General features: G+C 47.0%; 1 protein-coding gene across 1 annotated transcript in view; it reads left to right on the top strand.

Moving 5' to 3' along the window:
• FAM98A (family with sequence similarity 98 member A) overlaps positions 1–27,560 on the top strand; it is a 337,728-nt gene that overhangs the window by 270,247 nt on the left and 39,921 nt on the right. The gene's annotated exons all lie outside the window — the stretch shown is intronic.

Genomic DNA, 27,560 nt, shown 5'->3' on the forward strand with positions numbered 1-27,560 from the left:
ACTGGCAAAAGTCAGTAAAAAATCCAAACATACTAATATTAAGCAAGAAAGGAGGCATAAAGATCAACCACCAACCTCCAAGCAGCATAAACCTATCCCTAAGATTAGGTTTGTGCCCGCTACTCCTTCCCTGAAGGAAACTATTCTTAAATGTACTTCACAGTCTGCCCCATCGATGACGAAGACAAAAAAAAAACGGATTAATCATCAACGAAAACACCATCAACATGCTTGCCGATGGCACAGTTTACGGTACAACGACCGCAACACCAACGTTTACAACACCAAGTTCTCCAATTATAGTTTCATTGTTACCACTTTCGTCTATGACTGCAGAGAATTTCAAATGCCATTCGACGGAGGCGCCAGCAACGTCAGCCTACTTGAATTTGCCATTGACGCAGAAAACAATGTCTGCGACGCAAGTCTCACCCTCGATGACACCATCGCCGAAAAGCTCGTCGACAATGGCACCGTCGATGAGGAAGAGCTAGTCGACGGAGCTACCTTCGTCACTCCCGTCAACGATGGCACAGTCGACGGTGGCTGTCTCGTCGGTGAGAGTCATGACGCTGTTACTATTGTCGACACAAACAGCAATGGCCTTACTGTCTGTGGAGCAACATTCTGCAACGAAATAGTTGATAAAAAACAATAGAACAATATACAGAAACACCAGCTACATAATGTAAAAGGTTGTTTCCACTGCTATCTCTCATACCGTTGAAAGACAAGTCATCAGAGTCCACAATTGTACCTACCAATACATCACCAAGTAAGGTCCTGCCTTACCCATCCATCCACCTCTTGGGTGAGGATGGGGATTTTGAAGATGACAGGCCTTTTGGCGCAACTAGTAGCCCATCTCAGCTCAGGGTTAAGTGCCAGGATTTTGGTGAGGATGAGGACAAACAGTATCAGGAATATTGCAGGGCAGGTTAACAAGCGGAACCAGTCCAGCAGGAGTATTGAAAATATCAACAGGAACATTCTATTCCTATGCCAACATCTCTAATAAACTTTCAGAGTACACTTCAGGATTACTACCGTAGGTTCCCTTCTTCAACTCCTGCAACATCTATCACACAAGGAGCACCTCTGTACATAGCTTTTGGATACCTACACCGTTGCCAAGACCCACTCCATTGGTCCTGATGCCCATTGCTTCCACACAGGGGGTAACAATTGAGTTAACACAGCCCCTGGTTGAGGATGTGCACTCGTCAGATGAGGGACAGGGAAGAAGGTGAGATAAGGGATGTGACAACCGAACAGGATAAGTGGGATGACTACCTCATACCCACCCCTAGCAGCACCAGTGGACTCCCCACCTGGAGATATTGGTGGATTCACAATTTAATGGAACGTGCAGCCATAATATTTGAACTGCCGCTTTTAACGAGGGAGACAGATTGTTTTCTTTATGACTTTAAGGAACCTGCAAAGAAATCCGTATGGGCCATTCTTATAATTGATTTCATTTGGCAGTAAGGTCTAAAAGCCATGAAGAACCCTGCCACTGTGTCTCCACTCACTCCCCGTTTAGATAAAAAATATAAGGCGCCAGACAATTCTCCAACTTGCCTTATCGGTCAGCCAAAACCAGATTCAGTGCTGTCCCAGCCAGCATAGCGATGTTTAAAAAAAAAAAAGAAAACTCTGCACCGATATCCTCTCCTCTGGATAAAGATGGAGGAGGCTGGATAGCATTGGGAAGAGATTTTCCATGATGGCAGACACTACAGTTATAGCGCTAAATTCACTAGCTATTCTAGCCTGTTATGACCACCAAATGTGGACGGATATGGTGCCATACTTTGACTTATTACCTGAAGTTACAAAAATAGAGGCATGTAAGATCTTGCAAGAGGCTAAGCGAGTGTACGTGGAAATGATCGACTGCCCCATAGATGTTTCCACTACGGGATTGAGACAGTTAGCAGGGCCTGGGGTGCTATGCAGGCAGAGATGGTTGAAGTCCACCTCCTTCTGCCCGGAATGCCAGACGAAGATTCTGGACCTGACGTTTGATGGGGAGTCATTGTTCGGCAGGCTTGTAGATGATGCCTTCCAGATAATAAAGACTGACACGGCCATGTCCCGAGGCACCCTTCAGTTTTAGAAACAGCCCGTTCGAGGAGCTTGAGGGAGAAGAAGCTATTAATTTCATGCAGGTTACCAACCATATAGACAGTACTAGTCGGCACAAACACAGTACTGTCAACAATACGGACAACAGCAACAATACTGGCAACCTCCAACTCCAGCATTTTAGCAGACTAACAGAGTAAAGTTACCCGCACAGGGTAGAGATGATACAAAATTATGACTTACCAAAGACACCGACTACCTCATTAGCGTATGGAATCTGAGGACAGATAGTAAGAGGACAGATAGTAAATCATTTCCAGCAAAGGTTCGAAGTAACCTCAGTCAGGTGGGTCGTGGATGTTATCTCACGAGGACGTTCGCTGAAGTTTCTCCAAAAACCTCTGACTACCCCACCGCCAGGCACACGGCTACCTCAGTTGAAGCAACTCTTAAAAGAAATATCCAGCATGATGAAAAAAGGAGCAATAGAGATCATTCCAAAGCATCAGAGGGGAATAGGATTCTACTCGCGTTTCCTTCTTGTCAGGAAGCCTTTGGGAGAATGGTGTCCTATACTCTACCTTCAGAAGCTAAACAGTGTTCTAAAGAAGCAAACTTTTCATATGGTGACTCTTCAGGACATACTAAAACTCCTGAAAAACAGAGATTATATGGCGTCATTGTATCTTCAGGATGCGTACTTCCATATACGAATACACCCAGCTCAACAAAATTCCTCCTCTTCCAGGTAGCCGGTATCTACTTTCAGTTTACAGTTTTGCCATTTGGACTAAAATGTGCCCCCCGAAATCTTCACAAAGAAGTTAGCCCTGGTGGCAGCGCATCTCAGGCACCATGGGATCCAGGTATTCCAAATTTTGGATGATTGGCTCATGAAAGCTCCTACGTCACAACAGACGGCAGCAGCAACTGCCAGCTGCCTTTAGTTATTCAACAGCTTAGGCCTCATAACCAATTATCAAAAGTCACAACTCAAACCAACAAGAAGACTAGCTTTCTTTGGGGCCATTCAAGACACAGTGAAGGAACAAGGCCTTTCTTTTCAAGGACAGGCAAAAATTCATCAACTAGCAATCAAGCTTTCCAACAGAAAGTCATTTTCTGTCCGGGTGTACAAATCATTCATGGGATGATCTCTTTGTGCATTCTGATGGTTCCAAATTGTTGTTTGTTTGCGGCTGCTTCAAGAACAACTCGACGAACAATGGATCGAGACACAGGGTTTATTCAATGATCTCATTCTAGTTACACCAACAATGGAATCAGAAATCTTTTGGTGGGCACAGCCCTCAAACTTAGCAGCAGGGCTTGTATACCTACAAGAAATCCCAGGTTTCATCATAACAACAAATGCATGTCTGGAGGGCTGGGGAGCCCACCTCAAGGATTTAAAGATCAGTGGAAAATGGTCCACAGAGGAGAAGAAACTTCACAGCAACCAGCTGGAACTCAGGGCTATTGCCTTAGCACTAAAACCCTCAGGCTCGTCAGTCCTCTTTCAAACACACAATACAACCAGCATGTTTTTTCTAAATAAACAAGGAGAAACCCGCTCTCAAGCGCTCTATGCTCAGGCACAAGACAACTGGAACTGGCCACTTCATCATATATCCATCAGAGCGGACCATGTGCCAAGGGTGTTCAATTTCCTTGCAGATTCGTTAAGCAGGTCCACCATTCCATACCACAAATGGGAGCTAAATCAGCAGCTACTGAACAAGCTATTCCAGCTGTGGGGCAAGCCGAACCTGGACCTGTTTGCAGCAAGGAAGAACAAGAAATGGCTTTTGTGAGAAAGTAGCTTCTTTCTAGCCTGGTTAGCATGCTCTCTCTGATTCCAAATTTTTACTTACATACTGACAACCCCGTATTTCACTCCAAATTGGCATACTGGACCCCCCTTAGCATATGGTACCTAGGTACCCAGGGCATGGAGGTTCAGGAGATCCTTATGGGCTTCAGTATTTCTTTTGCCACCCAAAAGGGGCTCATACAAACACTTCTTCAGGACTGCCATTGCAGCCCTAGTGAAATAGTGCAAGCACTATTTCACAGCCATTTTTACTGCACCAGGTAACTTATAAGTCACCTATATGTCTAACCTTCAGTTCTTGAAGCCTAGGTGCAAAGTTACTGTGTGTGAGGGCACCCCTGCACTAGCAGAGGTGCCCCCACGTTGTCCAGGAACAATTTCCCAGAATTCGTCAGTGCGGGGACACCATTATAAGTGTGCACTACATATAGGTCAATACATATATGTAGTTTCACAATGGTAACTCCGCATATGGCCATGTGAGGTGTCTAGGATTGAGAAATTGTGCCCCCAATCTGATTCTGGTATTGGGGGGCCAATTCCATGAACCCTGGGGGCTCCACAATGGACCCCCAGTACTGCCATACCAGTCTTCTGAGGTTTTCACTGCAGCCCCAGCTGCTGCCACCTCACAGACCCCCTGGGGTGTGAGCAGCTCAATCCAAGGAGGGGGGGTGTTACACCCTCTCCCTTTGGAAATAGGTGTTACAGGCATGGGAGGGGTTTCCTCCCAGAGCCTCTGGAAGTGCTTTGAAGGGCACAGATAGTGCCCTCCTTGCATAATCCAGTCTACACCGGTTCAGGGACCCCCAGTTCCTGCTCTGGCACGAAACTGGACAAAGGAAAGGGGAGTGACCACTCCCCTGTTCATTACCACCCCAGGGGTGGTGCCCAGAGCTCCTCCAGAGTGTCCCTGGGATCTGCCATCTTGTTTTCAGGATGGTCAGGGAACTCTGGGAGCATCTGAGTGGCCAGTGCCAGGAGGTGACGTCAGAGACCCCTCCTGATAGGTCCATACCTGGTTAGGTGACCGAGCCCCCTCTGAGGGCTATTTAGGGTCTCTCCTGTGGGTATTTCCTCAGATACAGTTTGCAAGACTCCACCAGGACTACTCTGCTTCAGCTTCTGACCGTCGGATTAACCGCAGACTGTCCAGGAACACTGTAACTGCAACAAAGTATCCAAGAAGGCTATTGCGACTCAGCAACTTCAGCTCCTGCCAGCAACTGCAACAGTTTCCAGGTTGTGCAAGCTCTGAGGACTGTCTGTCTTCATTCTGCACCAGAAGGACCGAAGGAATCTCCTATGGAGTGACGGGGTCACTTCCCTGCTTCAGCAGTCGCCTCTCTGCAAAGACATCGGTACTGTGGGACTCCTCTCCTGTCGACAAGCTTGATCCCAGGAACAATGGTGGTGGACCAAAGTGATCCTGACTGTCCAGAGGTCCAGCTGTCCAAATTTGGTGGAGGTGAGGGCTTGCCTTTCCATGCCAGATAGTACCCCTGTGCATCGCATGTTCTGCAGCTCCTTGGGCTTCTGTGCGCTTCTTACAGAAATCCTTCGTGCACAGCGTATCCCAGGTCCCCAGCACTCTATCCTGCAATGCTCAGCTTCCTGATACGTTCTCCGTCGGCGTGTGATTCCTTTGTGTAGTGCTGCACTGACCGCCATTTGCAACTCCTTTCTCCCCGTGCTGTGGGATCCGTGTGCGTGCTGCCTGGTCTCCTGAGGGCTCTCTGATTGCTGAGAGCCCCCTCTGTTTCCCCTTCCAGGGTAGAGTCGGCCTGGTCCGTTCTGGTCCCGGCCAGCGCAATTGTTTGCGAAACGTGAGATTTGTGTTAGCATTCATCCATCCGGCGTGGGACATCTTCAGCACCAACCAGGACCCCGTATTTATCTTCTTTGGTGCAATACTGACTGGTGGTTCTCCTTTTGCGCCATCATCCGGGTTAGCAGGGGCTCCTGTTCTCCTAGGACTCTTTAGTGCTTGGTCCCTTTCTTCCACAGTTCTTCAGGTCCAGGAATCCATTGTTGGTGTCTTGCAGTCTCTTCTGGTTCTAGCACTGTCTTCTACTACGTCTTCTAGTGTGTTTTAGGAAACTTGCTGTGTTTTACTCCTGCTTTCCTGGGCTCTGGGGTGGGGTTTTTTGGCTGCTCTGCCTACAGCTACCTCTAGACAGCCTGGCTTCTAGACACTGCCTACATTTCACTAATAAGGGATAGCTGGACCTGGTTAAAGGTGTAAGTACCATAGGTACCCACTACAAACCAGTTCTTTGCAAGCTGGCATCCCCAGAAGGGAGCATGGGGGAATGCATTTCAGATGCAGTGGTCAGGGTTATATGCCTTCGCCTTTCCACCGATTCCATTGATCCCAAAGGTGATCAACAAGATGATGAGAGAACCTTGCAGACTCCTTCTCATAGCTCCCAGGTAGCCCAGACAATTCTGGTTCACCGAACTCCTTCTCCTCTTAGATCAGCCTCATCTACAGGTCACGATAACAGCAGACCTGCTGACAATGAACCAGGGCCAGATGCAGCATCCAGACCCAACACCGCTGCACTTATCGGCCTGGATCCTTGAATTCAATGAGTTCTTATCATTAGTCATTCCAGCAGATTGCAGGGAGCTGCTGGCCAAAGCAAGGGCTGTAACAATAAACACAACCTATAAATTCAAATGGAAACGCTTCTGCCTGTGGTGCTTATCCTAGGACATCCATCCACTCACTGCACCACCAGAAAGGGTTCTTCCATATTTGCTACACTTAGCGAAATCCAGAATGTCTCATTCCTCAAAAAAGGTGGTCATTTCAAGATTTAGACGCACCAGTAATGCACCATCCTTGTGCTCTTCGCATATTATTAAGCAATTCCTCATTGGACTCTTCAGAGCATTTCCTTCATTTCAAAAACCCTCCACCAGTGTGTTATCTCAACATAGTTCTACGGCATCTAACCAAGCCACCATTTGAACCGCTTCATAAATCATAACAAAAATATCTTACCTGGAAAACAGCAATACTTTTGGCTCTCACTTTCGCTAAGAGAGTAAGCGATATACAGGCTTTGCTTTCAAACAACCCTTCTTACAATTCACAGCAAACAGTGGTTCGATGGCATCTGTCGCTGTAGATACGCATGTTCTGCAATAGCTCGCCATCTGGTGTTGGGCCGGAGTGTTACAAGTTGTTTTTCTTCGAAGAAGTCTTTCGAGTCACGGGACCGAGTGACTCCTCCTTTTGTCTCCATTGCGCATGGGCGTCGACTCCATCCTCGATTGTTTTTTTTCCGCCATCGGGTTCGGACGTGTTCCTGTCGCTCCGAGTTTCGGAACGGAAAAAATAGTTAATTTCGGAAGATTTTCGTCGGTATTGTTGCGTTCGGGATCGGCGTACTTAGATTCAACACCGCATCGAAGATCGAAGAGCTCCGGTGCCCTTCGGGGTAGTTTTTCGATCCTCCGTCGGGGCCTGGTCGGCCCGACCGCGTGCTGAGGAACGCCGATGGAACGGACCCCGTTCCGTTTCTGCCCCAAATGCCACAATAAATACCCCTACACAGACCAACACTTGGTCTGCAACCTGTGCCTGTCACCTGAGCACAGCGAAGACACCTGCGAGGCCTGTCGTGCGTTCCGGTCCCGAAAAACACTCCGAGACCGTCGAGCCAGAAGACTTCAAATGGCGTCCGCACCGACAGCCCAACGGGAGTTCGAGGAACAGGAAGAGGAAGGTACCTTCTCGATCCAAGACTCAGACTCCGAAGGATTCGACGATACACAAACCGTGAGTAAGACGTCGAAAACCACACAAAGAAACATTTACAAGGCCCAGGGGACGCCACTGCCACCAGGCCATGGCTCAACCCATAAAATCGGTGACCGACCGTCGGCACCGAAAAAGGCCCAAACAGTGCCGAGATCGTCCGACTCCGGTCGAGACACCGGCACGCAGCCTTCTCGGGACCGAGAAAGTGCTGGAGACAAGCCTCGACACCGAGATGCCGGTGTGGACACGGCTCGACGCCGAGACAGCGGCACCGAAACAGATCGACGCCGAGAGGTTTCGGCACCGAAAAGGAAAAAAGTCACCTCGGAGCCGAAAAAACACGCAGACACAGTTTCGACGCCGAAACAAACTGCAAGCGACCCAGCTTCAGGCTCTTATACAGAAGAGCACTCGCTAACCTCCCAAATGCAGAAGCATAGGTTTGAGGAAGAGCTACAAGCAACTGATGCGGACCATACGCAAAAGCGTATCTTCATTCAGCAGGGGACAGGAAAAATAAGCACCCTTCCCCCCATTAGGAGAAAGAGAAGGTTGGAGTTCCAGGCGGAACAAGTACCAAAACCAAAAGTGGTGAAAAGAGTTACACCACCACCCTCTCCTCCGCCCGTGATTAACGTTTCACCAGCACAAACGCCATCACACTCCCCAGCTCACACCACCATGAGCCAGGGTGACCAAGACCAGGACGCATGGGACCTATACGACGCCCCAGTGTCAGATAACAGCCCAGAGGCATACCCTACAAAACCATCTCCACCAGAAGACAGCACCGCGTACTCTCAGGTGGTGGCTAGAGCAGCACAATTTCACAACGTAAGCCTCCACTCAGAACAGGTCGAGGATGATTTCCTGTTCAACACACTCTCCTCCACCCACAGCTCCTACCAAAGCCTGCCTATGCTCCCTGGTATGCTCCGGCACGCAAAAGACATATTTAAGGACCCGGTCAAAAGTAGGGCAATCACACCAAGGGTGGAAAAAAAGTATAAGCCGCCTCCTACAGACCCGGCTTTCATCACAACACAGCTGCCACCAGACTCTGTTGTTGTAGGAGCAGCTAGGAAAAGGGCCAACTCTCACACATCTGGAGATGCACCACCCCCAGATAAAGAAAGCCGCAAGTTTGATGCAGCTGGTAAAAGAGTCGCAGCACAAGCTGCAAACCAGTGGCGCATCGCGAACTCCCAGGCACTACTTGCGCGCTATGACAGAGCCCACTGGGACGAGATGCAACATCTCATTGAACATCTGCCCAAAGACTTCCAAAATAGGGCAAAACAAGTGGTTGAGGAGGGACAGGCCATCTCCAACAACCAGATCCGCTCCTCCATGGACGCTGCAGATACAGCTGCACGGACAATTAATACATCTGTAACTATCAGAAGGCATGCATGGCTCCGAACGTCTGGATTTAAACCAGAGATTCAACAAGCAGTTCTCAATATGCCTTTTAATGAAAAAGAACTGTTCGGTCCAGAAGTGGACACAGCGATTGAGAAACTCAAAAAAGATACGGACACTGCCAAAGCCATGGGCGCACTCTACTCCCCGCAGAGCAGAGGGAATTACAGCTCATTCCGTAAAACGCCCTTTCGAGGGGGGTTTCGGGGTCAAAGCACACAAGCCAGCACCTCACAAGCCACACCGTCCAGTTACCAAGGACAGTATAGAGGAGGTTTTCGGGGACAATATAGAGGAGGGCAATTCCCTAGAAATAGAGGAAGATTCCAAAGCCCCAAAACCCCTACTACTAAACAGTGACTCACATGTCACTCACCCCCTCCACACAACACCAGTGGGGGGACGAATAGGTCATTATTACAGAGCATGGGAGAAAATCACTACAGACACTTGGGTTCTAGCAATTATCCAACATGGTTACTGCATAGAATTTCTACAGTTCCCTCCAAACATACCACCAAAAGCACAAAATTTAACAACACACCATTCCAATCTCCTAGAGATAGAAGTGCAGGCACTATTGCAAAAGAATGCAATCGAATTAGTGCCAAACACACAAATAAACACAGGAGTTTACTCACTGTACTTTCTGATACCAAAGAAGGACAAAACACTGAGACCAATCCTAGACCTCAGAGTAGTCAACACTTTCATCAAATCAGACCACTTCCACATGGTCACACTACAAGAAGTATTGCCATTGCTAAAGCTGCACGACTACATGGCAACTTTAGACCTCAAGGATGCTTATTTCCATATACCAATTCACCCATCGCACAGGAAATACCTAAGGTTTGTATTCAAAGGAATACATTACCAATTCAAGGTACTGCCTTTCGGATTAACAACCGCACCAAGAGTCTTTACCAAATGTCTAGCGGTAGTCGCTGCACACATCAGAAGGCAGCAAATACATGTGTTCCCATATCTAGACGACTGGCTAATCAAGGCCCATTCGTTAATAGAGTGCTCAAATCACACAAATCATATCATACAAACCCTCTTCAAACTAGGGTTCACCGTCAATTTCACAAAATCCAAGATTCGGCCACGCAAGGTACAACAATACCTGGGAGCCATAATAGACACATCAAAAGGAGTAGCCACTCCAAGTCCACAAAGAATTCAAAATTTCAACACCATCATACAACGCATGTATCCAACACAAAAGATACAAGCAAAGATGGTATTACAACTCCTAGGCATGATGTCATCATGCATAGCCATTGTCCCAAACGCAAGACTGCACATGAGGCCCTTACAACAATGCCTAGCATCACAGTGGTCTCAAGCACAGGGTCACCTTCTAGATCTGGTGTTAATAGACCGCCAAACTTACCTCTCGCTTCTGTGGTGGAACAACATAAATTTAAACAAGGGGCGGCCTTTCCAAGACCCAGTGCCACAATACGTAATAACAACAGATGCTTCCATGACAGGGTGGGGAGCACACCTCGATCAACACAGCATACAAGGACAATGGAACGTACATCAAACAAAACTGCATATCAATCACCTAGAACTTCTTGCAGTTTTTCAAGCACTAAAAGCTTTCCAACCAATAATAGTTCACAAATACATTCTCGTCAAAACAGACAACATGACAACAATGTATTATCTAAACAAGCAGGGAGGGACGCACTCCACGCAGTTAAGCATGTTAGCACAAAAAATTTGGCATTGGGCAATTCACAACCAAATTCGCCTAATTGCACAGTTTATACCAGGGATACAAAATCAACTCGCAGACAATCTCTCTCGAGATCACCAACAGGTCCACGAATGGGAAATTCACCCCCAAATACTGAACACTTATTTCAAACTCTGGGGAACACCTCAGATAGACTTGTTTGCGACAAGGGAGAACGCAAAATGCCAAAACTTCGCATCCAGATACCCACACAAACAATCCCAAGGCAATGCCCTATGGATGAACTGGTCAGGGATATTTGCTTACGCTTTTCCTCCTCTCCCTCTCCTTCCTTACCTGGTAAACAAACTCAGTCAAAGCAAACTCAAACTCATATTGATAGCACCAACTTGGGCAAGGCAACCCTGGTACACAACGCTGCTAGACCTATCAGTGGTACCCTGCATCAAATTGCCCAACAGGCCAGATCTGTTGACACAGCACAACCAAAAGATCAGACACCCAGATCCAGCATCGCTGAATCTAGCAATCTGGCTCCTGAAATCCTAGAATTCGGGCACTTACAACTTACCCAAGAATGTATGGAAGTCATAAAACAAGCAAGAAGGCCATCCACCAGGCACTGCTATGCAAGTAAATGGAAGAGGTTTGTTTGCTACTGCCATATTAATCAAATACAACCATTACACACAACTCCAGAACATGTAGTGGGTTACTTGCTTCACTTACAAAAATCTAACCTAGCTTTCTCTTCCATTAAGATTCACCTTGCAGCAATATCTGCATACCTGCAGACTACCTATTCAACTTCCCTATATAAAATACCAGTCATTAAAGCATTCATGGAGGGCCTTAGGAGAATTATACCACCAAGAACACTACCTGTTCCTTCATGGAACCTAAATGTTGTCCTAACTAGACTTATGGGTCCACCTTTTGAACCCATGCACTCCTGCGACATACAGTTCCTAACCTGGAAGGTGGCATTTCTCATCGCCATTACTTCCCTGAGAAGAGTAAGCGAGATTCAGGCGTTTACTATACAGGAACCTTTTATACAACTACACAAAAATAAAGTCGTCCTAAGGACCAATCCTAAATTTTTGCCAAAGGTTATTTCACCGTTCCATCTAAATCAAACAGTGGAACTTCCGGTGTTCTTTCCACAGCCAGATACCGTAGCTGAAAGGGCACTACATACATTAGATGTCAAAAGAGCATTAATGTATTACATTGACAGAACAAAGAACATCAGAAAGACTAAACAACTCTTTATTGCATTTCAAAAACCTCATGCAGGAAACCCAATTTCAAAACAAGGTATAGCCAGATGGATAGTTAAATGCATCCAAATCTGCTACCTTAAAGCTAAACGACAGCTGCCCATTACACCAAGGGCACACTCAACCAGAAAGAAAGGTGCTACCATGGCCTTTCTAGGAAACATCCCAATGCAAGAAATATGTAAGGCAGCCACATGGTCTACGCCTCACACATTCACCAAGCACTACTGTGTAGACGTGTTATCCGCACAACAAGCCACAGTAGGTCAAGCTGTATTAAGGACATTATTTCAGACTACTTCCACTCCTACAGGCTGATCCACCGCTTTTGGGGAAATAACTGCTTACTAGTCTATTGCAGAACATGCGTATCTACAGCGACAGATGCCATCGAACTGAAAATGTCACTTACCCAGTGTACATCTGTTCGTGGCATCAGTCGCAGTAGATTCGCATGTGCCCACCCGCCTCCCCGGGAGCCTGTAGCAGTTTGGAAGTTACCTTCAATTATTTATATATGTATCATCTCAACCTTAAATAAGTGCATACTTAGTCACTCCATTGCATGGGCACTATTACTACAATTCAACTCCTACCTCACCCTCTGCGGGGAAAAACAATCGAGGATGGAGTCGACGCCCATGCGCAATGGAGACAAAAGGAGGAGTCACTCGGTCCCGTGACTCGAAAGACTTCTTCGAAGAAAAACAACTTGTAACACTCCGGCCCAACACCAGATGGCGAGCTATTGCAGAACATGCGAATCTACTGCGACTGATGCCACGAACAGATGTACACTGGGTAAGTGACATTTTCATTATCTTGCAAACAAACCTTAAGTTCATTCTGAAAGTTCACTCGGTCTTCCATCTAATGAACCAGTGTTTTTTTTCCCATATCCACAGATGCCAGCAGAGAAATCCCTGCACTCTCTTGACATCAAACGATACCTCAAGTTCTGTTTGCACAGGACTCATCACATAAGAAAATCAGACCAGTTATTTCTAGCATATGGAGGTATCTGGAAAGGTCTCTCAGTAACCAAACAGACTACTGCTAGGTGGATTGCTGCCACTATACAGTTTTGCCATGAACAAGCTGGTAAACCTTTACAAGATAGAGTAAGAGCCCACTCTACCAGAGCCATGGCCCCATTGACGGCTCTTTTTGCTGGAGTGCCAATTCAAACCATCTGTGGTGCGGCAACGTGGTCCAGCAGGCTCATATTCACAAAACATTATTGCCTGGATGAGAGCTATAAAATGAATACGGCTGTGGGACAGGCAGTGTTATGACATCTTTTTGACTGCGGTGAGCCCACTAATTGTATTTATCAATGACGAACATATCTTTTGTCTTACTGTATTGCTTGTTACTCTGATTCAAGCATGTGAATCTATAAAAGATCCAATACTGGAGAAGAAAATAAGTTACTTCCCTGTAACTGTTGTTTTCCAGTATTTGTTTCGTTCATAGATTCACATGCGACCTACTCTTCTCCCCTTAGATGCTCCCCTCACTCACAAGAGGTATTAAAAACACACTAGTGCTCGAAAATCTGAGGGAAACAGCCTCTGTTGGGAGTGTTGTCGTCTGATTGCTCATAAGTCTAGTTTGGTCCTTTTTTAGAAAAGGAAGTAGATAGACTAATAAACAAAAGTTATATTGCCATTATAGCCTATGATAATAAGATATACTGCTTTATTAACCCAGTCGCTGCCCGTTCGCGCTTAGGCCCTCATAACTTTTTGTCCACATAAGCTACCCATGACAAATTTGCGTCCTTTTCTCCCCAACATTCTAGGGATTCTAGAGGTACCCAGAGTTTGTGGGTGCTCCTGAAGGAGACCAAGAAATTGGACAAAATAAAGCTAAACTTTTGTTGAAAAAAAAGGGGGGGGGGCTGCAGAAGAAGGCTTGTGTTTTTTTTCCCCTGAAAATGGCATCAACAAAGGGTTTGCGGTGCTAAAATCACTGGCTTCCCAGCATTCAGGAACAGGCAGACTTGAATCAGAAAACCCAGTTTTTCAACACAATTTTGGCATTTTACTGGGGCATACCCCATTTTTACTATTTTTTGTGCTTTCAGCCTTCTTCCAGTTAGTGACAGAAATGGGTGTGAAACCAATGCTGGATCCCAGAAAGCTAAACATTTCTGAAAAGTAAACAGAATTCTGAATTAATTCAGCAAGGGGTAATTTGTGTAGATCCTACAGGGTTTTCCTACAGAAAATAACCACTGAAATAAAAAAAAATTGAAATTGAGGTGAAAAAAACAGCCATTTTTCTCAACGTTTTACTCTGTAACTTTTTCCTGCAATGTCAGATTTTTTAAAGCAATATACCGTTACGTCTGCTGGGCTCTTCTGGTTGCGGGGATATATAGGGCTTGTAAATTCATCAAGAACCCTAGGTACCCAGAGCCAATAAATGAGCTGCACCTTGCAGTGGGTTTTCATTCTATACCGGTTATACAGCAGTTCATTTGCTGAAATATAAAGAGTGAAAAATAGGTATCAAGAAAACCTTTGTATTTCCAAAATGGGCACAAGATAAGGTGTTGAGAAGCAGTGGTTATTTGCACATCTCTGAATTCCAGGGTGCCCATACTAGCATGTGAATTACAGGGCATTTCTGAAATAGACTGTCTTTTTTTACACACTGTCTTACATTTGGAAGAAAAAAATGTAGAGAAAGACAAGGGGCAATAACACTTGTTTTGCTATCCTGTGTTCCCCCAAGTCTCCTGATAAAAATGGTACCTTACTTGCGTGGGTAGGCCTAATGCTTGCGACAGGAAAGGTAACATGGACACATCACATTTTTAAGTTGAAATCTGACATGTTTTTTGCAAAGTGCCTAGCCTCTAGCTCAGCCGGCACCTAGGGAAACCTACCAAACCTGTGCATTTTTTAAAACTAGACACCTAGGGAAATCCAGGATGGGGTGACTTGTTGGGCCCTCACCAGGTTCTGTTACCCAGAATCCTTTGCAAACCTCAAAATGTGGCTAAAAAACACTTTTTCCTTACATTTTGGTGACAGAACGTTCTGGAATCTGAGAGGAGCCACAAATTTCCTTCCACCCCACGTTCCCCTAAGTCTCCCGATAAAAATGGTACATCACTTGTGTGGGTGGGCCTAGCGCCCTCGATAGGAAACGCCCCAAAACACAGTATGGACACATCACATTTTTCCCAAAGAAAACAAAGCTGTTTTTAACAAAGTGCCAATGTGTGGATTTTGGCCTCTAGCTCAGCTGGTATCTAGGAAAACCTACCAAACCTGCGCATTTTTTTTAAAACTAGACACCCAGGGGAATCCGAGATGGGGTGACTTGTGGCGCTCTCACCAAGTTCTGTTACCCAGAATCCTTTGCAAACCTCAAAATTTGGCCCAAAAAACACTTTTTCCTCACATTTCGGTGACAGAAAATTCTGGAATCTGAGAGGAGCCATAAATTTGCTTCCAACCAGCGTTCCCCCAAGTCTTCTGATAAAAATGGTACTTCACTTGTGTGGGTATGACTAGTGCCCGCGAAAGGAAATGCCCCAAAGCACTATGTGAACACATCAAAATTATCAAATACTAAACTACCTGTTTTTGCGGGGGGAGGGAACTTGCGTTTTTGGTCCTGGGCTCAGCAGCCATATAGGGAAACCTACCAAACCCAAACATTTCTGAAAACTAGACATCCAAGGGAATCCAGGGAGGTGTGACTTGGGTGTATCCCCCAATGTTTTCTTATCCAGAATCCTCAGAAACCTCAAATTTAGCAAACAAATCAAATTTTTCCCCACATTTCTGTGTGGGATCACTGCACCAGGACAAATTTCCTCCCACCCAACGTTCCCCTCAATCTCCCGGTAAAAATGATACCTCACTTTTGGGGCAAGTGCCTGTGACAAGGAAGAGCCAAAAACATGTCGAAATTGAGGGGGAACCAAAGCTGGTCCAAAAGAGCAGTTTAAAAAAAAAACATTTTTAGGCTGACAAGTGGGGCAGAATTTGTATTGGTATAGATGAGACAGTAGTGGGTAGTTGGAATTTTGTGGATTCCTGCAGATTCCAGAAGGTTCAATCATAAAAATGTGTGATTTCCAGCAAAGTTGGAGGTTTGCAGGGCATTGTGGATAAGAAAATATTGCAGGGTACATGTGAAGCACACCACCCTGAACTCACCCAGATGTATAGTTTTCAGATGTGTCTAGGTCTTGTGGATTTTTCTATATGGCAGGGTCCCAAAGTTCAAAAAGTGCAGCCCTCACCATTCCAAGTGGGACGATTTTGAGAGTTAACCAAGCTCTCATGGCCCAACTGTAAAAGCAAAACCCAAAATAACCAAATGTCCTCTTGCTTGCCATGGGCTAAGATGTTTTAGTGTGCGGGGGAGAGCTGAAAGACTATTACCCCCATACTGGTTGGTAGCCACCACCACACTATTTTTTTTTTGTTTGTTTTTTTAAAATTCCTTGGCATCTAGTAGACTTTCTGCCCCCACTGGGTGTTGATCGGGGGTAATTGCCCCATCTGCCCACTTGCCGCAAGAACAACTTTGGCCGCATTTATTTGGGGTGGGGGTATGGCCATACCTTCACCCTCTTATTTTGAAAAAAAAATCTTCCCTGGTTTCTGGTGGGCTTTCAAAAAATCAGCCGATCTATGGGCAACAATAATGTACCCCCATGGGGCTGCCCCACCAAACAAAACACACATACATTACCCCCCAAAAAAGGCCGATTTGCTCCCAAGGGGAGCCGAAATGGCCTAAAATAACCCCCCTCCACCCACCCAACGGGAGCGATCCTTGCCTAAGGGGTTGCTCCCCTTGCGTGAATTTGGCACTAAAAAAATCCCTGGTGCCCCCCCGGGGGCAGATCGGCCTAATAACCCCTTATGCTCCATTCTAAAAATTATCCCTGGTGTCTAGTGGGCATTTCAACAGCAGATCGCGTCACAATCCGGCTGCTGAAATGCTCTGAGAGACTTCAAAGGGAAGGAAATTCCTTTCCTTCCCTTTGAAGCCTCTCAGGCCCCCATCACATGAAAGGAAGAGAAGTGCTGTGGCATTTCCCTTTTCCAGTGCAGTGGGGCAGCCTCTGATGAGTTCAGTGTGCGATTGCTCGCTGACGTCATCAGACACCACTGGGGGGGCCCGGGGTGGTAGGGGAAGCAATTCCACTTCCAGCCCTGCCATGGAGGTGTGGGGGCCTGGCTAGCGCTCCCCTCGAGGGCCAGTAGTAGGACGTAATGGTTACGTCTGTGGCGCTTCAGCGCCGCAGCCACAGACGTAACCATTATGTCTATGGCGCCCAAGGGGTTAAGGTACCGTGGGACTCCTACTTCGACAACAGTGAATATTCAAGCAGGTGAATCTCTGAAAGACACGAATACTGAAGAACTACAGTTAACGGCAAGTAACTTATTTTCTTCTGTACCGTGCTTTGGATTTCCTTTTGACACATTCTAGGTACTACTTTTGTCTTTTGCTTTCAGCACTGAATGAGTGTGCATGCCTTTTCATGCCCTCCCACCTGTTGCACAGCATCTGGAGAGAAATTTGGGAAAGTAAACAAGTGGAAAAGGATAGATCGATTGACTTTCCCAGCACTTGTTGCATAGTATTGCTTTGTGTTATGTTATGTTATTTGTATTTGTATTTGTATAGTGCATAACTCGCCCATGAAGGTATCCTGGCACTGAAGCTAGAGCTGTATGAGCCGAAGCAGGGTCCGGGCTAGGCGAAAAGGCAGATCTTCAGTTTCTTGCGGAGTTAAAGGACTGTGTAGAAGACGGTTATTGCAGGCTTTAAGAGTTTGGTAGTAGTAGACACAGCTGTCAGATCTTGTTCTGCACTTGGGGTGGGGTGAGTTTTGTGAGATGCGAGTAGGAGTGTGCCCAAGTGGGGGCTTGTGGTAGGTTTATGGAAGTTTATGCGATTTGTTGAACATGTGGACAATATTGGGTGCATGAGGGGTTTAGTATGTGATCATTGTACTACCCTGTGTGTAGAATATTGTCCTGGAGGCGTGGCTTGGCAGTCAAAATAACAAGCGCCTAATTCAAGAGTTCATACCTGAATCCAGCTATATTCTGCACAGTCCTACTGCTACTGCCTCCACCCTGAGCTGACTGGCGGATCCTGCTGTTCAGTGACTCTGGGTGTACAGCCCGCTGGACCCAAGGCACTTTGCTTTCATCATAAACGGACCTGGCCTGACTAACGTTCCCTGATGTGGTGAGCGGTTTGGGAAACAGTTGGGATTGGCCCACCTTCAGGGCCCTTGATTGAGTAAAGAGCCTGAGACTCGCATCCACAAGCAGCCTCCCCACCCCTTTTGGACCACAGGGGTCAGGAGAGGTTGTCCTCCTGGTGACTCAGGGCAAGGGGTCCCGGGACTTAATACTGAAGCATTGCGGCCTGTGGCATCCACCAGGACTGACCGCAACAAACTTGGCGGGAAGGGAGTCGTGCCACCTGCTGATGTGCCACATTTGAGGGTAGGGGCCGGTTTAGTAATTTTCGCAACCTCCTGGCCTAGCTTGACATAGTGTTGAGATCAGAGGTGGAAGGGTACAGTGATGCTGGGGAGTCGGTCAAGGCTGTCTGCTGCAGTTTGTCATGATAGCCGAATCCTGAGGTCCATGATTGCAAGGCTGATGCGGTGGGGGAGGGTGCACACAGTGGCGGATACAGGGTGCTTGCGGTCCCTGACCAGCAAGAAGCAGGCCTGGTTTGTAGTGGGTACCAGGCCCAGTGATCCACCTTAGTGAAATGTAGGCAGTGTCTAGAAGTCAGGCTGTCTAGAGGTAGCTGTAGGCAGAGCAGCCAAGGCTGAACTAGGAGACATGCAAAGCTCTTGAAATACCATTGTAGTCACACAGTACTCACACACAAGAAAGACAGTACTCAGTGTTACCAAAAATAAAGGTACTTTATTTTAGTGACACAAGGCCAAAAAGACTATACTCCCACGAGGTAAGTAAATCACACATTATATACACTAGTAACCAAAAACAGGTAAGTAAACAGTCAGGAAATAGTGCAAGTAGTGAAAATCACAAAAGGTTGCAATGGGCCTAGGGGGAAAGCAAACCACATACTAAAATAGTGGAATGCGAATGTCGGTTTCCCCCCTAGGCAAGTGTAGTGTGTAGAGGGGCGCTGGGAGTGTAAGAAAACACCAAAGGTAAGTAAAATACCCCACCCTAGAGCCCAGGAAAATGGGAGTAAAGTACAGCAAGTTTCCTCAGAACACTAGAAGTCGTGGTAATGGATTATGCAAAGACCAAGCAAGACTGCAAGAAACCAACGATGGATTCCCAGACCTGAAAACCTGTGGAGAGGAGACCAAGTCCAGAAGTCGAAGAAGAGTCCAAGGTGAACAGGAGCCCCTGCCAACCTAGTTGAAGATGCAAAAGTGGATTCTCCGGTTAGAAGAAAAGTACAGAAATGCACCAAAGAAGACCGCTGCGGGTTCCTGCTTGTTGCAAAAGATGTCCCACCTTGAGTCGTTGAATGCAGGCTGTTTTCATCTCTAGATTCCGCCAACAAGCCTTGGGTCACACTAGAACGTGTTTTGAATCAAAGAGGTTCTGCCCGGGCCCAGGAGGAACCTGGGGGTCTCGACTCGGACTGAGGAGACAGAGGGGGTTCTCAACACTTCGGAGAGCCCTCTGAAGACCAGGCAGCAACCACTGAAGTCGCCGGACACGGGGACAAAGGATTCGCAAAGTGCGGTCGTCACAGCACTACACGAAGGGATCCCACGTACTGGAGAACAACTCTGGAAGCTGTGCGTAGCAGGATAGAGTGCTGAGAACCTGAGCTACGTCGTGCACGAAGAAATTTTTGAAGTAGTGCACAGAAGCCTAGGGAGCTGCAGAAGACACAGTGCACATGGGTACTGTCTGGCACGGGGAGGCAAGCTCTTACCTCCACCAAACTTGGACAGCTGGACCTTTAGACAGTCAGGATCACTTAGGTCCACCACCTGTGTTCCAGGGATCACGCTCGTCGCCAGGGGAGGAGTCCCAGAATACCGGCTGTCGTCGCAGAGAGGTGCCTGCTGAAGCAGGGAAGTGACTTCTTCACTCACAGGAGATTCCTTCGGTCCTTCTGGTGCAGAATAAAGACAGACAGTCCTCAGAGCATGCACAACCTGGAAACTGTTGCAGTTGCTAGCTGGAGCAGAAGTTGCAGGGTCACAGTAACCTTTCTGGATACTTTTTTGCAGTTACAGTGGTTCCTGGAGCAGTCAGCGGTTGATCCGATGGTCAGACGCTGAAGCAGAGGATGCAGAGGAGTCCTGGTGGAGTCTTGCAAACCGAATCTGAGAAAACACCCAGAGGAGAGACCCTAAATAGCCCTGAGAGGGGGATTGGCTACCTACCCAGGTATGCACCTATCAGGAGGGGTCTCTGATGTCACCTACTGGCACTTGCCACTCAGATGCTCACAGAGGGTCCCCACACCTTGGAATCCAAGATGGCTAACGCCAGGGACACTGGAGGAGCTCTGGGCACCACCCCTGGGGTGGTGATAGGCAGGGGAGTGCTCACTCCCCTTTCCTTTGTCCAGTTTTGCACCAGAGTAGGGACTGGGGGTCCCTGAACTGGTGTAGACTGGATTATGCAAGAAAGGCACAGTTTGTGCCCTTCAAAGCATTTCCAGAGGCTCTGGGAAGATACCCCTCCCATGCCTGTAACACCTATTTCCTCTACTAAAGGAAATGCATTGTTCTGCCTTCCTGTTATTGAGTTGCTCAATCCCCAGGAGGGCAGAAACCTGTCTGTGAGGTGGCAGCAGCTGGGGCTGCAGAGGAAACCTCAGAGAGCTGGTTTGTCAGTACTGGGGGCCTATGGTGGAGCCCCCAGGGTGCATAGAATTGTCCCCCCAATCCCATATTTGGATTTGGGGTTAAATTTCACAATCGTAGACACTTCACATGGTCATATTCGGAGTTGCCATTGTGAAGCTACATATATGTATTGACATATATGTAGTGCACGCTTATAATGGTGTCCCTGCACTCACGAAGTCCAGGAAATTGGTCCTGGACAATGCGGGGGCACTTTTGCTAGTGCAAGGGTGCCCTCACACACAGTAATTTTGCATCTAGCCTTCAGTAACTGAAGGTTAGGCATATAGGTGACTTATAATTTACCTGGTGCAGTGAAAATGGCTGTGAAATAATGTGTGCACTATTTCACTAAGGCTGCAGTGGCAGTCCTGAAGGAGTGTTTGTATGAGCTCTTTATGGGTGGCAAAAGAAATGCTGCAGCCCACAAGGATCTCTTGGAACCCCAGTGCCCTGGGTACCTATGTACCATATACTAGGGGAGTTCCAGTATGCCAATCTGAATTGGGAAATGGAGTCACTAGCCTATAGTGACAAATGTGGTAAGCAGAGAGATAATAAGCACTGGCCTTCTGGTTAGCAGACCTCCAGTGACACAGTCAAGCATACTGACAACACAGTAAAACACACTGACATAAAAGCCACAAACTATGAGCACTGGGGTCCCTACTAGCAGAATCCCAGTGAGATAGTAAAAAAACACTGACAAATATGTCACAAATGGGGGTAACCATGATAGAAGAAAGCCACCTTCATACTCCACCACCCATTTCTGGAGCAAGCAAAGAAAGTCAGATGCCTGCTGCAGTGAGGCATAAAACCTGATGAAAGCCCAACTGCTGTGTTTTCTTCCGGATTGTGCTGAAAAAGAAATGGGATTTTCCTGTGGGATGTGCCTCGAAGTTGTATTTTCTGACCCCTATCTTCCCTGTGGCAGCGACCTCCTGGTAGACCCATAGATCTGGATCTGTGTGATCCATCTTTTTTACCCTTTGCTCTGCCGGAGAAACCCCACTTTGGCTCGGTCACCCATGATTTCAGGTGAGTTTGGTTGAGGGCCCCTGGCGTGTTAACGGCTAAAATGGTGGTTGCCTCTGCTCCTCTTGGCACTACTAATAAGGCAATTGGCTTCCCCAGTTTAGGACACTGGAATTGCACAGAACAACGGAGAGATGACCATGGCGACTCATTCCAGACATAACCATGGTGAAAGACAAAGCAACACCTACATGTCACCAGCCTAAAATAGGCAAAGCTACCCGGACAGTACCCACAGGTGGCACATTGAGAAAAGCTAGAGATGGTGTGACCCTTGACTAAGCTGATGGTGTAGATTACATTCTCTGACACAGCTGCCATTTTAGTGGCAATTGATAAAGTGAAGTGTGCTTTGCGACTCGCATAGATGAGGTGGGAACAGATGTAGGAGAGCTTGTAGATTCAGTGAGGGGCCTGAAAAAAGAGGTGCATGAGCTCTCTTCGGTTCACATGTTGTTGAACAGGGTGGAGGTTGCAGAAAACAGATCTTGCTATTACATCGCTTGGTGGGCTTTCTGGGGGGGGGGGTTACAGGGCAATCTCCTGGAACAATTAATTTATCACTGGCTGTGCTCCTAAGTCCCACCTGAATAATTATTAACATGCTTCATCATAGAAAGAGTACTACAGGCCTTAACTGTACGCCCTATGCTGGAAAGGGCACAGATGACCCTTAATTGTAGTGGGCCAAGATGATATACTTCAGGAGGCTAGAAACAAGAGGCAACTCATGCATGACTAGCAAATTAATGATCTTCACTAACTATATTAGGCTTGCCGAGGAACAGTATCAATCGTTTCATGGTGTCAAACAGAACCTGAGGGCAATGCAGATTGACTATCGCCTGATGTGCCCAGCCAAACTCGGTTATCAGACACCATAAGGCCTTCTTTTTTGAAACACCAAAGTCTGCCTTGGATTGGACAGCTGAACACAACACAAACCACATGGATATTTGGTCTTCAGGCAACCACTTCTGACAACCTACTACAGCCAAGTCCCAAGGAACAACAGAGGATGTTCCACTGACACACTCGGTTATGGGAGTGGCAGATTGGCAAATACTTTATCTGTTAGAGAGACTGATCTGGCTGTGCCCATGATGGTAGCCAGCAGAGAGTCCCTTGAAACTGTGTGTTCGATGGCATATGTTGCTGCAGATACACATGTGTGGCACAGTCCGCTGCCTGGTGTTGGGCTCGGAGTATTACAAGTTGTTTTTCTTCGAAGAAGTCTTTTTGGTCACGGGACCGAAGGACTCCTCCCTCTTCGGCTCCATTGCGCATGGGCGTCGACTCCATCTTAGATTGTTTTTTTCCGCTGTCGGGTTCGGACGTATTCCTTTTCGCTCCGTGTTTCGGTTCGGAAAGTTAGTCAGAATCTCGGAAGAAAGCGTCGGTATTGTTCCGTTCGGTATCGGGATAGTTAGGTACATCGACACCGATCATCGGAAGACTTTGGGGTAGTTTCGATCCCCCATCGGGGCCTGGTCGGCCCGACCGCGTGCGACATCGAAGCCGATGGAACGGACCCCGTTTCGTTTCTGCCCAAAATGTCACAGTAAGTATCCTTATACAGATCAGCACTTGGTCTGTAACTTGTGCTTGTCCCCCGAGCACAAGGAGGATACCTGTGAAGCCTGTCGAGCCTTCCGGTCCAGAAAAACACTCCGGGACCGAAGAGCCAGGCGTCAACAAATGGTGTCCACGTCGACAAAACAACGTTTCGACGAGGAAGAGGAAACATTCTCGGTTCCGGAATCAGAATCCGGAGACTCCGACGTCGAACAACAGCAACAAACCGTGAGTAAGACGTCGAAAAGTAAATCCATCGACAAACCGAAAGCCCAGGGGACGCCACTGCCAACAGGCCATGGCTCGACCCATAAAACAGGCGACCCGTCGAAGGCGCCGAAAAAGGGCACGCCCATAGCGAAGACACCCGACTCCGGTCGAGGGACCGCCATGGAGCAACCTCGGAGCCGAGAAAGCGGCTCCGAGAGACAAAAACAAGATACCGGCACCGAAAAACATCGGCACCGAGAATCCATGCCGAAAGGAACAAAAATTCTGTCGGTGCCGAAACCGAAAAAAGATTCTCTCTCGGCGCCGAAAAATACCACACTTTCATCCTACTCAGGAACAAGGAATAAGTGGCCAAATGCACAGATTTGGACAAGAGCTCCAAAATGTAGAATCGGACTACACACAAAAGAGACTGTACATCCAGCACGACACAGGGAAAATATCAACCCTTCCCCCAATCATGAGGAAAAGAAGGATCGAACTTCCAAAGGATGACGCACAACCACAAGCCAAAGTGGTTAAAAAAGTCACGCCTCCGCCCTCTCCACCACAGGCATCGCCGGCACAAACACCGCCACAAATGCACTCACCAGCGCAAACTACCATAAGTCATGACGATCAGGATCAAGACGCTTGGGACCTGTATGACACCCCAGTGCCGGACAATGATCCCGAGTCATACCCCACAAAGCCGTCACCGCCAGAGGACAGTACCTCATACTCGCAACTGGTGGCTAGGGCAGCAGAATTCCACAATGTCCAACTGCATTCCGATCCTATAGAGGATGATTTTTTATTTAACACCCTCTCGGCTACACACAGCCAATATCAATGTCTCCCAATGCTACCAGGGATGTTACGGCACGCAAAACAAATTTTTTAAGAGCCCGTAAAATCAAGAGCCATCACCCCAAGGGTGGATAAGAAATACAAACCACCACCCACAGACCCAGCGTTTATTACTTCGCAGTTACCACCTGACTCCGTGGTAGTAGGGGCAGCTCGCAAGAGAGCAAATTCACATACATCTGGCGACGCCCCACCTCCGGACAAAGAAAGCCGAAAATTTGATGCGGCAGGGAAAAGAGTAGCATCACAGGCAGCCAACCAGTGGCGCATCGCAAATTCACAAGCGCTGCTGGCCAGATATGACCGAGCACACTGGGACGAGATGCAACTTCTCGTAGACCATCTTCCCCAGGAATACCAAAAAAGGGCGCAGCAAATAGTGGAAGAGGGACAAACGATCTCAAACAATCAAATCCGCTCTTCACTAGACGCAGCCGATACTGCAGCGAGAACAGTCAACACTGCTGTCACCATAAGGAGACACGCTTGGCTACGCACTTCAGGCTTCAAACCTGAAATCCAGCAGGCTGTCCTTAATATGCCCTTCAACGAGAAACAACATTTTGGCTCTGAAGTGGACACAGCCATTGAAAAACTTAAAAAGGACACAGACACAGCCAAGGCCATGGGCGCACTCTACTCCCCGCAGAGCAGAGGCTCTTTCAGAAAAACTCCATTTAGAGGGGGGTTTCGTGGCCAACCCACAGACACCACCAGCCAACAAACAAGAACCACACCATATCAGGGTTCCTTCCAAAGGGGAGGTTTCAGGGGATATCGGGGGGGTCAATTCCCAAGGAGTAGGGGAAGATTCCAGACTCCAAAAACACCTCCACCTAAACAGTGACTTTCAAGTCACGCAACCCCTTCACTCAACACCAGTGGGGGGAAGACTAAGCCAATTCTACCAATCTTGGCAACAGATTACAACAGACAATTGGGTATTAGCAATAATCCAACATGGCTATTGCATAGAATTCCACAACTTCCCACCAAACATCCCCCCCAAAACACGCAAAATGTCACCACAACATTTAGAACTTTTAGGACTAGAAGTTCAAGCACTACTGCAAAAGGATGCAATAGAGTTTGTACCAGTACAACAAAAAAACACAGGAGTTTACTCCCTGTACTTTCTAATTCCAAAAAAAGACAAAACATTAAGACCAATATTAGATCTCAGGACACTAAATACCTACATCATATCGGACCATTTTCACATGGTCACACTACAAGACCTCATTCCACTGCTCAAACAGCAAGATTACATGACCACATTAGACCTAAAGGATGCGTACTTTCATATACCAATACACCCTTCTCACAGAAAGTACCTACGGTTCGTATTCAAAGGAATACATTACCAATTCAAGGTGTTGCCATTCGGAATAACAACTGCACCAAGAGTGTTCACAAAATGTCTAGCAGTAGTAGCAGCACACATCAGGAGACAACAGATACATGTGTTCCCTTACCTAGACGATTGGCTAATCAAGACCAACACAGTAAAAAAAATGCGCAAACGACACCACATTTGTCATACAAACCCTTCACAAACTGGGGTTTTCCATCAACTATACAAAATCACACCTAGAACCGTGTCAAACACAACAATATCTAGGAGCAACCATCAACACATCAAAAGGAATTGCCACTCCAAGTCCATTAAGAGTGCAGGCATTCCACAAGGTAATAAGTGCTATGTTTCCAAACCAAAAGATACAAGCAAAACATGTGCTAAAACTTCTAGGCATGATGTCATCATGCATAGCCATTGTCCCAAACGCAAGACTACACATGCGACCCTTACAACAGTGTCTAGCATCACAATGGTCACAGGCACAGGGTCAACTTCAAAATCTGGTGTTGGTAAACCGCCAAACATACCTCTCGCTTCTATGGTGGAACAGCAAAAATTTAAACAAAGGGCGGACATTTCAGGACCCAGTGCCTCAATACGTTATAACAACAGACGCTTCCATGACAGGGTGGGGAGCACACCTCAATCACCACAGCATTCAAGGACAATGGGATATACACGAAACAAAATTTCATATCAATTACCTAGAACTGTTAGCAGTATTTCTAGCGTTAAAAGCCTTCCAACCCATAATAACACACAAATACATTCTTGTCAAAACAGACAACATGACAACAATGTATTATTTAAACAAACAAGGAGGAACACACTCAACACAATTGTGCCTCCTAACACAAAGAATTTGGCAGTGGGCGATTCACAACAACATTCGCCTAATAGCACAATTTATTCCAGGAATACAAAACCAACTAGCAGACAACCTTTCGCGAGACCACCAACAAGTCCACGAATGGGAAATTCACCCCCAAGTTCTGAACAAGTACTTTCAAATTTGGGGAACACCCCAGATAGATTTGTTCGCAACAAAAGAAAACTCAAAATGCCAAAACTTCGCATCCAGGTACCCACACCGCGAATCACAAGGCAATGCTCTATGGATGAGTTGGTCAGGGATATTTGCGTACGCTTTTCCCCCTCTCCCTCTCCTTCCATATCTAGTAAACAAGTTGAGTCAAAACCAACTCAAACTCATACTGATAGCACCCACATGGGCAAGACAACCTTGGTATACAACTCTACTAGACCTTTCACTAGTACCGCATGTCAAACTACCCAACAGGCCAGATCTGTTAACACAACACAAACAACAGATCAGGCATCCAAACCCAGCATCATTGAATCTGGCAATTTGGCTCCTGAAGTCCTAGAATTCGGACACTTAGACCTCACACAAGAATGCATGGAGGTCATAAAACAAGCTAGAAAACCTTCCACTAGACACTGCTATGCATCTAAGTGGAAAAGATTTGTTTACTACTGCCATTCCAATCAAATACAACCATTACATGCCTCT

The sequence above is a fragment of the Pleurodeles waltl genome, chromosome 5, assembly GCF_031143425.1.
Source record: "Pleurodeles waltl isolate 20211129_DDA chromosome 5, aPleWal1.hap1.20221129, whole genome shotgun sequence".
NCBI lineage: Eukaryota > Metazoa > Chordata > Amphibia > Caudata > Salamandridae > Pleurodeles > Pleurodeles waltl.